The 17,210-nt window shown below is 40.7% G+C and overlaps 1 protein-coding gene across 3 annotated transcripts in view; it reads left to right on the top strand.

Moving 5' to 3' along the window:
* LOC139985758 (uncharacterized) overlaps positions 1-17,210 on the top strand; it is an 88,106-nt gene that overhangs the window by 15,662 nt on the left and 55,234 nt on the right. The window lies entirely within an intron of this gene.

Genomic DNA, 17,210 nt, shown 5'->3' on the forward strand with positions numbered 1-17,210 from the left:
AGAGTTGCTCGCGTGGCTATAGCCTGATGTGGGCCATCCCGAAGTGGTCCGACCTGTATAATCATTGGCGAATTAACGTCCTGAAAAATCAAGGCCATCGTTGACACAACGTCTCGCGCCACGCTTTCTGGGTGTCCTCGATCGAAAAGATCGAACAGGCTAATCCATTCAAGGGATCGGAATCGTTTGAGCGAAGCCGGATGTGTCGTCCATCATCGCGCACATGCGATTAGCCTTAATAGCCATTATTAAAGGCACATTCGCACATTAGAAAGCTGGTTACCCCGGTGAGCATCGATTATGACACTGTGGTAATAAAAGACAATAGCGAAGAATAGGCTATTTTCTACGCCGCTGGAATTCTTGTAAATCATATAGCCAGTGATCGCGAGGTCTTTTTTACCAGTTTAATTACAGATTTCTTGTTTGATGAAAAAGGTTTACGAGGTAGTTGTAGAAAATTTCTTTATTAACGAAATCTATGTAATTACAGTATCTGCTGTATGATAATCTTCTTCGATTAATAATATAATATTTTATTGTGCGAGAAGGAAGTAAAAGGAAATATGATAAATAAATTTAGTTACGTTATGAGAGATACTAAAATGAGAATCCAAATCGCCACAGTTAGAGGTCTACAAATTGGTATTCAGATAGTCTGAGGTCAGGGACCATGATAGTTCTCACGCTGGTCTCGTAATTCAGGGATGATACCATGAAGAAATTTGTTTAACTGTAATATGGTCTCGCATAAATTCTGCAAAAGGGGTAGTTCGTGGTACGTATTTCCGGTCTCTTAAAATATTAGTTTTCATGTCATAAATGGCGTCCATCGTTTATTCCATGTCCTGTCTAAGATCGGTATACGTTGATACGTACTAGGATTGATGTTTGATTGGTCTCGTAAATCTGAATTCTTGATGATCGTTGGCATAGGTTGAGATATGTTTTGCTGCTAAAAGTTATTGGCATACAACGTTGGTATTCTGTTGTCGTAACTTATGAAATATTATATAAATGTTAATAGCTACGGCATCCTATCAAGTGTCTACTACGTAATTATACTTGTATAAATCATTATAATCTACACATATGCGATTAACACAAGTTTTGTTTTTACGACTAGCTTGAAATTGGTCGTTAACGATCTTCTTCGATCGTTAACGCCTTCGATGTTCACTTACAACGCAAGGTGTTCTTTCTATATTTATATATCCATAGAAACCCAAAGGGATTTGTCCGAATTAACTCTCGTCCTTCTTATAATATCCAAACGATCCGCGGTTCGATATTTGCTTGAAATAAATGACTCCTTAAACAGACCTGTCTAATAGCGAACGTGGAAGCGACCGAAGGTAAGCACGCTTCTCCGATATTGGCCGGGGTTAATTACGGCGCGGATATGTTCTCTGCTATCTTAATAATAACCCTTAAGTACACGCGGAGGGGGGCCCGCAACGAACATCACACAGCTACGTAATCGCACATGGATATGTTGTACATGATGCGGATCGAAGGAATCGTAACGATTTCCTGTAATACTCGGCACTGATGAGATAACGATATACCGTTGGTTAGTGATAAGCCAAGACCAGACTTGATTACCGCTCTTCCACTTTTCTACCAATATCTTTTCTACAATACCAACGCGTAATCATACGTTTCTACTCGTCCTCGATATACAGTACTCTGCAAAAGTTAATAATATCACAACGGCAACTAAACGTACTTCGAAAGAACGTTTCTACGTTTATTTGACCTTCAACGTAATGATAAAGGGATTGCGTAACAGGACTAAGCATTAACAGTAAATAGACGTATACGAAAAGGTGTTTTGAAGGATGAAATGTATACATTGCGGTAGAAAAGTCTTGGATTATTTATGTTGTTGCTTTAACTATACAACCACGTATGTATACTTTTCGTGGGAAAATTTCTGTATCTTCTTACGTGGAGATAAATTTTAAAACTACTTTTGCACGACGCTGTACACGTACTTTCTGGTCACGTTTTCTCCTGACAGGAAACATTTTCCAAACAGACTGAAATTAGAATTTTCTAACGGTACGGTATCGATACTTATCGCTGTACATACGTACTCTTCCATCGCATGAGTATTCGCGTATAACAAACGAGCACGGATAAGACCCTCGTTTTTGTTGTTCCTTTCTTTCTCCTCTTTCTCCGTTTATTTTCCTTGTCGGACGATAATGATGATTTCCGCGGAGTAATTGCGATATAATCGCTAGGTGACGTCAAACGGACAAGGGAAACTCGCAGTTAAACTCCTCGCTATTAGGTACGTCGCGTCGTTCCATTGATTGCTCGCGAGTACAATGTTACACGCGTCCTACTAGCGATCGGCGTCTGCACGCAACCAACCGGCAGGATTAATAGTCACCGATTCCGATTTTTCGCGCTACGCGTTACGCAAATAATCAGTGTGTAACGTTTTATGGCGGTTCGAAGGAGGTTGGTGGTTCACGCGTTGAACATCGCCATTACAAAGCTGCCATTAAGCGCGATGACAAGCGACTGCTTGAGTTCCTCGGCCGAGGCGAATGAAAGGCCTAATGCTGGCATGACCGGGCAGAAATATCGAAAGGAGGGGGCCATTTCATTTTTTAACGACCCCAGCCGTTTAATAAGACGCTCATCCCCTTCTTCTCTTCGAGGGGGATGCTTGAAAATTTCGCCATAACTAAAAGCCAATTAACGACAAAGAAGAAAAAAGAAAGAGAGAAAGAAAGAAGGCAGAGAGGAACCAGGAACAGACAATGTTGCAATCTGTTCACCTGTACACTCATCGTCGACGTCGACGTTAATCTGTAATAACGATCTTCCGATCGGTTGGCTGATGCGGTGATTGATGGCCACGCTGATCGACACTGTCGACAATGCTTCCATCCGACTTAGGTGTTGAGTAATGAATGCAGCGATACTCTCTCCTCGCACACACGTACACCGTAACACCGTTCATAATCAGGTGAAAAGGAAACTGTTGCGATAATCGAGGGATTACGATGAATCAGAGTGTTTCGGCTTTTGATGAATTTCCTTTTGATGAATCGTAGAGACCCGTTGATAGAGAACTCATAACCTTTCTATAATCTAGCAGCAGCGAGACTTGATTAAATCATCAAATGTAGCGAGTACTATATTCAACGGGTTGCGCGGGTGTTATTACGCGCAACGCTTTTGCAACCATAGCAAGAATTTTGAGTTCAAACTTTTGCATCTCGTGTCATAAGTGTAAGATAGTTTTAAAAAGCAATTATTTCTATATAGTTTCTTACACCACGAACGAGTTAACCAGGTAGCTTGCAGGCATAACAGATCGTTTCAAACTTCAAATACAGAAATTCGTTCTGTAAAACAGAAGACAAGCAAAAGTTAACCGTAAGACGAGGTTTTACCGGACAACCGTTAGACAGACTCATTAAAGATTATCAGTCTCTTCGAAGAAGAAGAGGAAGAAGAAGCTAGTCCGTGCAACATGTACCTCGTTAATCCTTTCACCTAAAACGAGAACCATGTACTAGAGCCTACCTCTTTCAACGAAAGAAAGCACAGATGGTTTGTTAACGCTACTAGTCCACTCTGGATCGATTAAGAAACGCAGACGAAAGAACAATAGAAGGAACGAGCAGTGTACAGAGATAGCAGATGCAATTAGAGCAGGCTCGCGCGATTTATAATCCTTGGAGACCACTTAGGTTATAACACAGCGTTCGTGTCTCAGGGCGAAGGACCCGGTCATATAATACCGGTACTTAGATCCCGTCCACGCGTCGCGTCGCGCAATGAAAACGCGGTGGAATAAAAGCCGTACAATGGCAAGGATACGCAACGTCCGGTGGACCATGGCCCTGAGCTCGGTGGGTTATTATACCGGCGTGCTGCTACGGCTGGCTGAAAAAGCCTCTTGAATGTAATCAGCCGCATTCATCCTGCCACTCACTTCTTGCCAGCTTAGAGGGGGCCTTCGGTGAGTGCGTTCCGTGTTTACAAGGTGTACTGACCCGCCGCAATATCGCTATTGCCCGGTGGATTCAATGGATGGAACGCGCGAACGATACTCCACTGCCTGGCCTTCGTCAAGGGCGTTAATGAGCTGGATGGAATTGTTCTACAGAATGGTCAGAGATATCTATGGAAAATGGAGAAAGTATTAGATAAGAGATTAAAAGGTATTATACCCTTCGACAGTCACGATTATGGCGATCATTTGTGGAGGTATCGTTGGAAGCAAATTGTTACTATACGATGAGCTGTGGTGTAGATTATTGATACTATTCAAGTATGGTGTGTGGAGGGAAGAACATTTCTTTTATGATCGAAATCGAATCAGATACTGAGAGTGCAACTGATTATTAACTATTACTAGAATATTCTGTGAATAGGGCAAGTTGTCATAAATGTTGTCATACGAAATATTAGATTGTCCGAAAAGTGTCTTTCTTTCGCAAACGTGTTGTTTTAGAACAGTACACCTTCGTACAAACGCGAAGCCAAGTCTGTGAAATATCGCGGTGTTTATCTCGACAGAACAAAATGGATCGTACGTAGTTCGACAACATAATATAAAAGAAAAGACGTTGTGCGTCTATTATTTCCTCATAAAACGAAAGAAACTTTTCGGACAATCCAATACTATACGCATATTTCGTAAAAAAATTAGTTTACAGTATAAGTATCTTAAACGTATACTAAGTGATAAGGATGGGCGCATTGGATAGGATTTAGGTTCATCAATATAATAGATAATTCACTGTTTAAATATTTTTGTGATTAGTTTGAAATTCTATTAATATAATGGTGAAAGTTGAAAATATTTCGTGTAAGGTATAACATGTTCGTAAAAGTATATCTCCAAGTGTTGGAATACTTTCGACAACCTGTACATTATAACGTGACGCAGCCCGTTTCTTTTTTGCTCACTAGCTTCCTCCAGCTGCGAATTATTTAACTTTTTAAACAATTATAAGAAAAAAATCCAACAGCCTCTAGTCGCTCGAGTTCTCATGTGGCGTGTTAGACTCTCGAGTAGCCAGGCAACCTGGAGCACTAACTCACACCGCGGTTACGTGGCTGGATTTACGAGCATGCGAACGTATTCACGCGACGCGAAAACGTGGCTACGCAAGGCTCGGGACACGCGTTATTTAGTTTAACGATCAACCTTTATGTTCAACGTGATACCGTACAAGTATAAATTGCGACCGTGCCCTGTGTCGCAGATTGCGGCCTGCCCTTTTCCTCTATCGCCACCGAGCTTTATGCTTCGACGATATTTTCTCCCGTAGCAAAGGCGAGTAGCGTGATCCTGTAGCAATTTCGCTGTAGAAGTTAATAGAATGGAAGTATCGCTCTTTCAAAAATGTTAATTTAAACCTTTCGTTATACGATAAACAATTTTTATTAGAACATAAAATTAAATATCATAGTGTGTTATATCGCGACATTTTAATATACCGTATGTATGCTGTAGTCTCTAGAACGAAACATAAAATTTGCGTGGCGGTCAACGTGCTAATGGATTACGCTTCAACTTTCAAGGTATATCATCGTATTTCCACGAAGGCGAGTAAATTTCGACGACCTTCGAGGATCTCCAATAAAATAACTTCGATCTCGAGTTGTCTGATAAACGAACTATCCGTCATGATTCCCAGTTAGGAAGAAAAATTCGACAACGCCGGGCCGTTAGGTGGTTATTAATGAAGGGACGCGATAGTTGGAAGCTGGAGATGCTAGTGGAAATTTATTCGATGTCCTCGATGTGCACGATAACGATATCTCCGTGTTGTTGGACGTTGGCTGGCTTATTCGTGTTTGATTAGAAATATCTCAATGGCTTGTACCAGGGGGGATTACAGATCATCGTACTCGCATCAAAGTTAAGTGCCTGTCAAGGGGAACTATAGACGCGGAAGAGAAGGTGGTCTCAACGCGGACGACTAGGCGCTGCGTGCTCTTAAGCGACTAATGGTGATTTATAGGGAGACAGCGACAGCTTGTTTGTTTGTTTCCCACCCCGTACGACTCGTGAACTTTGCAACATCACAATTAAACGATCTCGTACGACGCATCGTAATCGCAATATTCATTTCTTAATCGTCTAATATTTCCTTGTTAGAAACGTCTATTCCTTAAACATTCGAATAGTCGTCGAAAGGATTTGTCTGTTCCGACTGTATATTCTCAGAAAATCCTGAGTAAAGTTTCTTCTTCGTTGGGTACAACGAAGTACGAGTACGTACCTGATACATTTATTTATTTTATATACGTATGTAATATTATAAGTTTAGTTCGCGAATTTAACGTTAAAAGCTGGTGAAGATAGCGAGACAGTCGGTCAAAGAATTAAAATTCCAATCACCTGGACACATTATAATAATATAATACATACGTATTACTAATAGTCGATCGGGTGCATTCTGCGTGTTCTCTAAGGACGAGCCCAAGAAAAGGTAGCACCCGCGAGCGAGCTATTATTAGCCTTCCTTTAAAACATGTATAGATCATCGTGTTACGCGTGCTTTACGATCACGCCAGTAATATACACAAGTGTTTCCTCTCTCCATTTCATTCCCCCGCGAACGAAGAACGCCGACGAACGGAAGAAAACAACAATCTCCAACCAAACCAACAGCTTCTAAAGAAACTCTCCAAGAAAAAGGCGAAACTTTCAGTTCTGAAATTTCAGTTCTGAGAATTCTCGTAGTAGCATACGCTTGTACATATCTATAAGCCACACGATGCTTCATTTAGGGGCATTTATCGAAAATATGTTTGCCGAGGGAGGCGGTTTAATATCAAAAGGACTTGACGATGCTTTCGGTCTCTCAGGTTCGATGGATGCAAAACGTGGGCCGATCAGGAGCCAGGATCTTTTTCGAGGATGTGTCTTCGCACCTACGGCGACACGTGGTTGACGTGGGACGGATTGAAAACGGTCAATGGTTAACAAGCAAACGCCAGGCTGGGAACACCGGTTGACTATTATCGACGTTCCGTATCCGATACGGTTGACAGTCTTAAGTACGTACACGGTCGACTATTCTCCGTTCTTCGTTGCTATACTACTACGTGTTCCAAGTCGAGGCTATAGAATGGCTAACAAACGACTCAAGGGAAACGAGCAAAGTGGAAGAAAGTTAATCGAGGCGAGGAGACGCGGAGGACCTGCCGCGAATTCCACCGGTACCGTTTGTCAGTAAGGACGACGTTTCCTCTTTGGTGTTCCATCGAACACCTCCGCTCTTCCCACGTCTCTCTGTTGGTCGATCGTAAATTGGCCAGCATCGTTTTCCTCTCGAAAGGCGTCAACTGCGAGATTTACGACGTCTACCGACCTGGCCAGATTTTGCTGCGACAGCTTCGTGCTTTTTCCCCCGTCCTCTCTTTTTCTCTGAGATCTTATTTCTTTTTTGTGCTCTGTGTCTTTGGTTTCGTAAATTTGTTTTTAGTTACGACGTAGATATTCACGAGGCGGTTTCTTGAAAGAAGATAGAAGAGATTCGACGAGGTGTCGTTGACATTCCGCATATCGCACTCGACTCCCCTTAATTAGGACATCTAATATCCGCACGCAGATAGCAATCAGGCTATCGCGGTTAATTAACATTTCTCCCGGATATAAGCGTATACTTTTTTACGTTCGCTGAAAACTCGTTCCGCCACTGGTCCGTCCGGTACCACCACGAGAGCCCTCCTTCCGAATTAAATTAAATTTTTATCTTAGTTATAAGAGCGAAAGAGGCCCGATTTTCACCACGATCCTAGCGCATTGTCGTTATCGGTTCATTCTGATAATTAATAATATAATAATAATTCAAAATTTGGTAATTGCACGTACTACTCTACATACGGAACAAGTCCAATCTGTTAAAGTGCAAGAAGTAAACGAACGAATCTAAACCTTCGTTGAAACTTTCTTCCAAAATACTCCTTGCATACTAGTACAAATACTTCCAAAATTCTCCAGCAGAAATTTTCTTACTAAAAACCATCTACTCGATTTATCTATTATTTTCTAGGAAATGAATCGATGAATATAAACATTGAACAAAAATACCTTCCAAATAGTGGATATCGTTTAAACAAGTCGATACAACCTATTAAAGTACAGGAAATAAAACAGCGAGCTTAAATCTAGTTTTTCCGCTGGTAAATGTATAAACACGAGCGGTTTGTCCCCGGAGGATCATCAAAGCGAGGAGAAAGAGTACGCTGGTCGGATCAGAAATGGCCTCTTAAAGAGAGTTGTTCGTCCTCCGACGATCATTAACGGTGCTGGGCGGCAGAAAGTTCGCGATGCACGGTTTACGTCGAGAGCAAAGAATGATTTCCGGTCCTCGAGACACGCGGCTAACGAACCGCGATATCCGGTGTCCAGACATGCCCGTATCCGTTTACCGGGTGAACACGGAGGGTGGCCAGTTCGTTGCGTATCCTCGCTTTCGTGTCCGCCTGCTCCGATCCTGCGTGTACGTTCGAGTTCGAGGTATCGTTTTCTGGCAGAAGAACGATTCTCCTTGGACACGGTCCAGGAAACAATGCCGCTAACCGACGTGACGCGGTTTCGATCATTGGAGATCGAGAATATTCTCGAAAAGATATCTGAACGACTTTAACGTTTTTTGTAAAATAATTTTTTACTCCGAGTAGTAGAATTCTGTTCCGAGTAATCAAGTTTTAACGTTTTCATAATCGAAACGTTGAAGTGGTAGTAGTATCCAGTGTAGAATTTATGTTTTCATTATTATTTATTTCACCATCCATACACCATGCGTGTTTGTGAATATGTTTCTTAGTCCACGGTCTCGTCGCATCCTGTCGGATAAATAATTATTTCAATTATCGGTGCAAACAGTATAGAATTGTTATTCTTTGCTGTAAAAAAAGATCATTCTTTACATTTCCAAAACTTACATCGGTTATTAGTTAAACTTGTCAGCTAGTCAAAGCGAAGAAGTTGTTGATGGTAGCCATATCGTGTGTAATTTCATTTTGTTTGGTAAACTTGTATTTGCAAGTAACTAATTTTGGAATATTTGTGCGAAAACAAATTCACCAACTTTTCAAACTCCAATTTCTAAACTAACGGCTGTAATTTATCATCAAATAGGCGTGGATTTGTTAAATTCGATAATAAGTAGATTTACTAGTAATTTACAGATATGAAAGCATCGAGTCTGAGAATTACTGAACTTCTTTTAAATCTATTAAGGTAATAGATGGTTGATGTAGTGATCGGACATTGAGCATCGTCTTCAGTATCGATTTCATACGATGTAGATCTCTTCTGTGGTCCCGATCACGTCTTGTAACTATTCTCGACGAGGAGATAGAAGCAGATATTGGGTGCGCGGCATGGCGCGCTCGCATCGCGATCATCATTCGATAAAACGTGACTCTACGCATGAAATGATTATGTTATCTACATCGCGGTGTATCGCATGCATTACCTTAATGACGCAATAAATTTTGCCATTGAGTTATGCGCGCGGGCTAGCTGTAAGTATCGTGGCATAATGAACGAAGGCGACGTTCCCCAATAAATTATAACGTTAGTCTATTAATTATCATTATCAATGCGGAAGTTCCTACATGGGTAGTCGCGATTCCAAATTTTTCTCAGCCGACCTACGAGTTCGTTTTAATTGAACGAAGAGCCTCGCCCCTCTGCCAATATTACTCAATTAAAATGGTTTCGTTACGTGAATAGGATCTATGAGATCCTCCAAAGACGCGCGATGCATTTTACGTACGAAGACTGTAGTCTTCCTGTAGGAAGATACAAGTTATATTTTTCCTTTTCGTTTTCCTTTTATGCGAGCAATTTTAAGATCCGATACTTTGTCAACCGATCTCATATTATCAAAGCTGCTTCTTTTTTTTTTATATTAAAGATCACGATCTACTATATCATTGTGACGCGTCACTATATTTCTTTTTCTTCTTTTTGGCCCGCAAAAATAGCGATTACAGATAATGCAGTGGAACGGGCGTTGTTTAATTAAAACGATTTATCCGCGTTAAAATTTATTTCTGCCGCATCGGATGGACATCAGGCGTTAAGACGCATGACCGACGCATTCGCGATGCTACGGCGAAGATTGCAAGAAGAACAGATAAACACGCAACAGGGTCATGTTCTCTCCGCTCCTCTTAGGTAACTGTGGAGGACGATTTAACGTGAAACAATCAGAAACGACGTAGCCGACCGCATTATGACCACCATAATTCCACGACCAAGCACCGTAGATCCGGATCTGCACTACGTCCTTATTCCTCTGATCGATTCGATTCGATTCTCTCCGCGTTTCGTCTGTTGCTCGATGAACCGTGTACGTCTATAGTATTCTGTCTTTTGGTAATATCGAATGGAAAATTGACTCTGTTCTTTTCAATTATTCTTCACGTTCGTATCTCTTTGAATCGTAACGACCAGGCGAAATAAAATATATCTGAAGGATATTTTTAGTTTTGATATTAATATTATTTATTAATCAATATCTATTCTTTATCACGATACAAAAACATACTGTCTATTGAAACATAATTTTCACTTTCAGGAGACCAGCAGAGTTAAAATATTGTGCTGTTCATAATTTGTGCAGCGAAACTACCGGTCTTGAAAGAGAAAAATAATGGCAACCTTCATCATCTTTATGATGCAAGGTTTATCTCTGGAAAACTCTTCCGTGTTAATGACAGTAATCCCATGAACGTAGAAATGTATTTTCTTAACCAGTTATCAAGTTGTTTTTTGCATTCATTTCACTGTCCTTTATTTGATCGATATTTTCTGGAGATCTCTCGTAGTTGGAATTTTACGTTATTCGCTAGGTTTCCACAGCAAGAAATTAAACGATCGCCGAAGAATTCGAATCCATTTAGAATAACGGATATAGCAGAGTAACTACATTAGCGCAGGAACACCAAAGACGACTTCTATTTGGCAGTGGTCTTAGATTCCATCACGGAAGCTCCATAACTCCAGATAACTGGTTTACTCCGGATGTTTCGTGTACGCATATCGCGACTCAAATTATCGATCCTTTGATCCCGTAATTTCATTATCGCTATTAATCTCATTCACAAACTATAATTATCCGAGAACACCCGACTATGCCTCCATTAGCATACTGGAACTGTCTTATTAGAAGACGAAGGCTCCCTTCGCTTGTAGTTCTCCAAAATTTTTTCTTTAGGTAGATACAGAGTTCTGAGAAAGTCACGGACTGTCTATCAGACGGATTATGCCTTTATCAACGAATATTAAAATACTTGATGTTATCAGAAACCTGTTCATACTCCTTAAGATGTATTTAGCTCAAGAACTATTAATAATTTACCTAAAACACATCGATTAAGTCAAGCTTTAAGATGGATGATTTCAGGTACATTTTATTTTTCGATTTTTAGGAACAGTATTTAACATCCTTCTGATAGGATGGATTGGTCGTTTTTGTAATACGAAATAATTTAATTCCTGAAGATTCGTTTCTATGTGACATCGCGTGAAAATATTTTTCAAAGACATTATTAATTCCTATTATAAAATCACAAATTTATTTACAAGAAGTTTAAAGATACGAAACGTAGAAAATACACGTAATATACGAAAATATATAAAATATCTGAAAAAAAGAAAAATTTCTATTAACATTCCGTATTTTTTCGTATTCATAAAAACCTAAAATTATTAGAAAAATATCCTCGTCTAAAGATCCCTATCGTGTATCATCTATGACTTTCACACATTCGTACAGATCATCAGCCGTCTTTCTCATTCTCCATACTTGATAATTTCGATTTTTCTGACGAGTGCACGGAAAGTTCGTTGAAATCGTTTGGGGCAAAAAGCCGCGCACGACCGTTGCAAGTTCGCATGTACGTATCGTAAACGGTTGTTTTCTCATTGAGGCCAAGACTCGATGGACTCGGTTGGCGAACAACAATCAACCGCAGGGACCCTGTTACGCCACGGATCCAGTTTTTCGTGGAACTTACCTCCATCACGGTTTAACGATCGGGCAGTGGCGCGTCGTATATACGAACGAGGGGCCCGATCTTCCACGCGTTACGTACATGTGTATACGTGTACAGTAGGACGCACAGAGACCGTAGAACGGAAAAACGCGGCTGCCTCGACGAGATGCGTTTTCCTTTCCGCTCGTTCCGAGCAGGCCCAGCAGGGTGATCGCTCAGGTAGATCTGACAGGCCGCAAAAAGGTTTGCCTGTAAAAGGTTTCCAACGCACGGTCTTATTGGCTTTATTTTAATTTCGTTCGGAATAATTGGTAGAGATCCGATCGACGTCTGTAAAAATGCTCGCACGATCGTCTTCGTACCGTTTCTCCCCTTGCTACTTAATGTTCTGGAAAATTGTACATCTTCCTTTTCTCTTTGTTACACGCACGTATATACCGAGGTGAAAGGAACTCCGTTCGACTTGCTTCTTTCGTCTCCCATGGCGGTTTTAGCGAAATTATAGGAGTCGTTTCAATTCATCGAGTTTACTTCAGATTGATCGTAGCAAAAATCACTGAAGATTGGATAGACGAACATCATCGTGCCTTCTGTAAATTAATATCGCGAAGACGGTAGGTTCTTCTGGCAGGTTCTCCGTTAAGTAGTATTCCGTTAAGCTCTATATACGTTCAGCCCGTGGATTTCTTCTTGGACCTACATCGATCCCTTCGATTTCCTGTCATCCATCATTTCTCCAAGCCCCACGGTTTTGCAGTTCACCGTCGATTTGAACACGTGTTACGACGATCGTAATAGATGCAAGAAGAAAGATTTAAGATTCTCGGAAACCAGTCGGTTTTTCCAATACAGCTATTTCACAGTTTACGACGTTGACGCGTAGTAAACTGGCTCTCGATTACTTCTGCCACCTTATCCGCTTAATTGCCGCAATAATAGTTACTTGATGTTGTATACGAAGTTAGAATCCACGATTTATCCGTCATTTTTCGATTCTCTTCTGGATTCTCTCTCTTTCTCTCTCTCTCTTGTTCGGATGTTGAAAGAGGAAGAACAAGAAGCTCGATTTCTGAGTGGCAGCGATCGATCACGATGCATTGCGGTGGTCAGGAACGGCCGATTGTGTCTCAGGAGAGCAACAGAGAGCAAGCTTACTCGAGAGAACGTTGGAAAGAGGCGATGAGAGGCAGCGTGGCGTCCTTGCCCGCAGCTTCGAACTGGTTATGTCAAACAGCCGGTCGATGTGTTGGCCTAACCTGCTTTCAGCCCTCCCATATCCACGGTGGACAAGGAGTTGGCAGGGTGCCCGGTGCTCGCCTCTAAATGCCAGTTTTTCAACCGCCCACTTCCGGCTTCTCGATCGAGTCGTCCATCAAGGCGTCGCATTACTTCTCTGGTGTCCCTGCGTCCTGGACTCTGTTTTTTGCCCATTGAACGTCGCTCGATCCTTCCGAGGAATCGTCCCGCAAGGTCCCTTATATCCCTTTTATCGCGGATTTGTTTACGAGTATTACCACGCGTCGTTGATTATAAGCGGATCATATTCGTAGATTCGATTCCCACGTGCGATTAAACCGAAGATGACCAGAATCGAATATCTGGATCGTATTGCAGATGGAGATCACGATATAACCAGAATCGAACATGTTGGTTTTCTTTATTTTAATATACTCGTGAACAATATAAAAAGTATCGTTAGGATGGTAGCTTATATCGAGTATCTACTTTAAACGATACAAGGAAAGCTAACTATGGAGTGAAACTATATGTAAATTTATTTATTTGATCGTAACTGTATTTAAAACTTTAATACTTAAAATTCAGGAGAAGGCAAGAGCCGCGCACTCACTCACCAAAAGCGCAGTATCCTTATCATCGATCAAAAATTCCAGTAGAACGTTATCGAATTGCGGACGATGAAAGTTAGCGCACTATATACTTCAAAATCTCGAGAAGAACGTTTACCTGAGCGTTGCAATATTTGTATGAAAAATTTTGGTAACGTTCTTGGAATCCAAATTTGGTATTTTCAATTTCATCCAAATCGAATTATCTGCTAACTTTATCATTAATTCGAAATTATTGCTATAAACATCAATGGTTATTACGAAATAATCACTATGTACATATCTTAAAATTGAATGAATAAAATGGCCCAAAGATGATGGAACTTCAACTTTGTGCAGTCTCGAAATGATAGATAGGACGTTTTAATTAAGAAGTAGCAGCGTTCGTCTTACATAATACAAATTCTGACAATATATGTGTATTAAGAAACAAAGGGTAAGCCAATCGATACTGGTTAGGGTGTCCAATGTCCTTAATCATCGAATTGGACTGGCGAACAGCCACGAGGCGATGAATGGCGAAACGGGCACCACGCGCTCGCTTATTGCCCGAGCGTGCTGAATAATTTATTACACCTTGACCGTCGTGCTGGTAATACCTTACGATACGTTATTACGGCACGGCGTACAAAAATTGGGCGTAATTGGCGCTGGGTCACACATCCACCAGCGCAGGCAGGAAGTCATCTATTTTGGATGTTGCCGATGGTGAATTCACGTCGAATTCCGGTGGAATTTTCGGTGATCGCAGATTCGTCGATTAAAGTACGGAAACCGGTCGCGATCGGGTTTATTAAGTTCGAGCACGCCAATATTGTTAATTAGATGCTATAAACTTTGAACCTCGCATTTACATAAGCTACCATATCTCGGCACTAATCTGTTATTTATGCGCGACAAATAGGATAAATCGAGTTGCCTCTCCACGCGGAACCGTTTCGTTCTGCCCTGGCGTGCAGTCGCTGCCGCTGTTCCACATAATTAGCGATACTAATTAATGGCTGTATCCCAGATAATTATGCTGAACAAAACACGGCTGGCCCGGTGCGCGATCCACGGTTACCATGCGCGCGCGTGGGTTGAATGCCGACACCGCGCTGTTCAATCGTGTGTGTTTTCAATAGCACGGGCGTGAATTTCTCTCGCGATGAAAGACCAAGAGTTAAAGTACTGCGAATTAATTTTGATAAACTGTTATTTTTCTGTTTAATTGTCGGGCTATTAAAGCTCTATAATTGGAGCTTTTCGTCGATCCGAAGAAGGCATTATGCTTGATAATCGTTTTTTATTTTGACGAGAGGGATAGGAACTAAGATTGGACGGATGGTGTCAAATGGTGGAAATTGATCTGTATTTTTTTAATGATATTTGTAGGATCGCAAAAATAGGACACTAGAATTTGTATTATTTCCTGTAAATCTGCAAATTGGATCGTACATGTATAAATTGAATCATACACAGCATTAATTTGTTCGTACTGCTAAAATAGCACAGTAACAACAATACGAAATAATATTTAAAGACACACGTATATGTATATACAAGGATATGTATAATTTTCAAGTTGCGCAGTATCATAAGGAATTAAATAATCAATCAGATGTCATCGTTAGTGATTTACTAAGACTGTATTTATTAGATTCAGTCATTAGGTTTATGATATCCGTCAGGAATGATAGCCACTTTTGAGAATATAGATTTGGTATTTCTTTCATACTCACGCCAACACTCTGATAGTACATGAGTTGGAATATAATTCGTGAGGTTTTTAGACAGCGTGTAATTTAGATTTTCATACTTTCACTTTCACACGCTTCAGTAGCAAATTACTCTGTCATAAACTTTGTAACTCCAAAGAATTATTACATACAGAAATATACGTATTATCTGTTCCGATGCAAACATAACTCTGCCAACTTCGATTGCATGTATCGCAAACTTTTATTCTGGCAACTCTGATCGCGCCTATCGCATTTCTGAGAAACATCATCTCAAATATTTCAAATTCAATCACATCTTTCTTCTAGAATTCTAACTGCCAGAAGGTCAATAAAAAGTTTAACAATCCTTCTAAAAAATAATTCGATAATAAAATAATCTTCGCTAGGAAGAAACATACATAAATGCTGCGAGAGATATGATTAACAAGTACAGGGTTTTCGACGACCCAGACATCAGTATGCGAGAGTTAATAGCCACAGTAGTAGAGTTTTGTTGGGACGCACCTGTTGCTTACGCGAATCTTTCTCTGTTTTCATGTTGTTTATTACCTACGAGAAATCAATCTTCTGTAAGGTGAATTGGCGATTGGTTAATCACGACCGATCTTACCTTAGAAGTTGAAAAAGTTAATGACTTAAGGCTGAACTAACTGGAATGGGTAGTTTTCGAACCAAGTAATAGAAAGAATGTTATCCAGGGGCAACGATGTAAATCATTTTTGCACATTTATGCGCAACAGCACGTGGTACAAATGGTACACCAAGCAGATCGTGTTTCCCCGTTCGTATGCACGTGTCCTGTGCGTTGTGCAATTATGTAGAGGCCCGACGACTTTCTCATCTTTCTCCCTCTTGTCGCTTGTCGTATGGTAATAATCATTGTAAATGATAGTTTCACCGTGTCTACTGACGTTCTGCTACCTGCATTCTTCTTCCTTTCGCGTGTACATGTGTGCTATGGATATTCTATATACGTACACGTTTCAGTTCGATTTCAATAAATTTATTTAAGCGTGTTTCGACCAAACTACTTCCATTCGAACTAAGATTTACAATTTCTTAGATGTATGAGTTTCAACATCGTCCCACTAGAAAAAGAAAACATCTGTTTTAAAAGGAACTTTTTATATTTATTCTTAATAATTCTCCTTCTTAATAATATTCAATTAAGAGCAACGTAAGTTTGAACGTTTCGTTACTTGGTAGAAATTTATAACGAGAACAATATATCCCGTTAAATGTTCTCGGTCCCATAAAGAATTCTAGAATACAGTTTTAGAAGCCACGCTTTTCTAATTCGATCTATCCAATTCGATCTTTGATTTAGTGTCTCAGAAACTTCTTTGACGTCTACCGAGAAGTGTCTCTTGTTGAAATAGGCAGATAGCTATCTGGTCAAGGTAAGGAATGGAACATTGAAGAGAAAGCATTCCTCGCGTGTTTTCGATTCTAAACGTCGTCGAGGGACGCGTTGGGAGGCCCTGAACGATTATTTCCTCTCGAATCGAACATCGAACCTGACGTATATCTCCCAACGGGTCTGTTCTATCAGAATTTCAGATGACGCGGTCGATGAAAATTTATCGAAGTACTTCGTAGCCCGGAAAGGCTAAACAGATCGTCGAGAGCGACCAATACG

Source organism: Bombus fervidus, chromosome 3, assembly GCF_041682495.2.
Source record: "Bombus fervidus isolate BK054 chromosome 3, iyBomFerv1, whole genome shotgun sequence".
Classification (NCBI taxonomy): domain Eukaryota; kingdom Metazoa; phylum Arthropoda; class Insecta; order Hymenoptera; family Apidae; genus Bombus; species Bombus fervidus.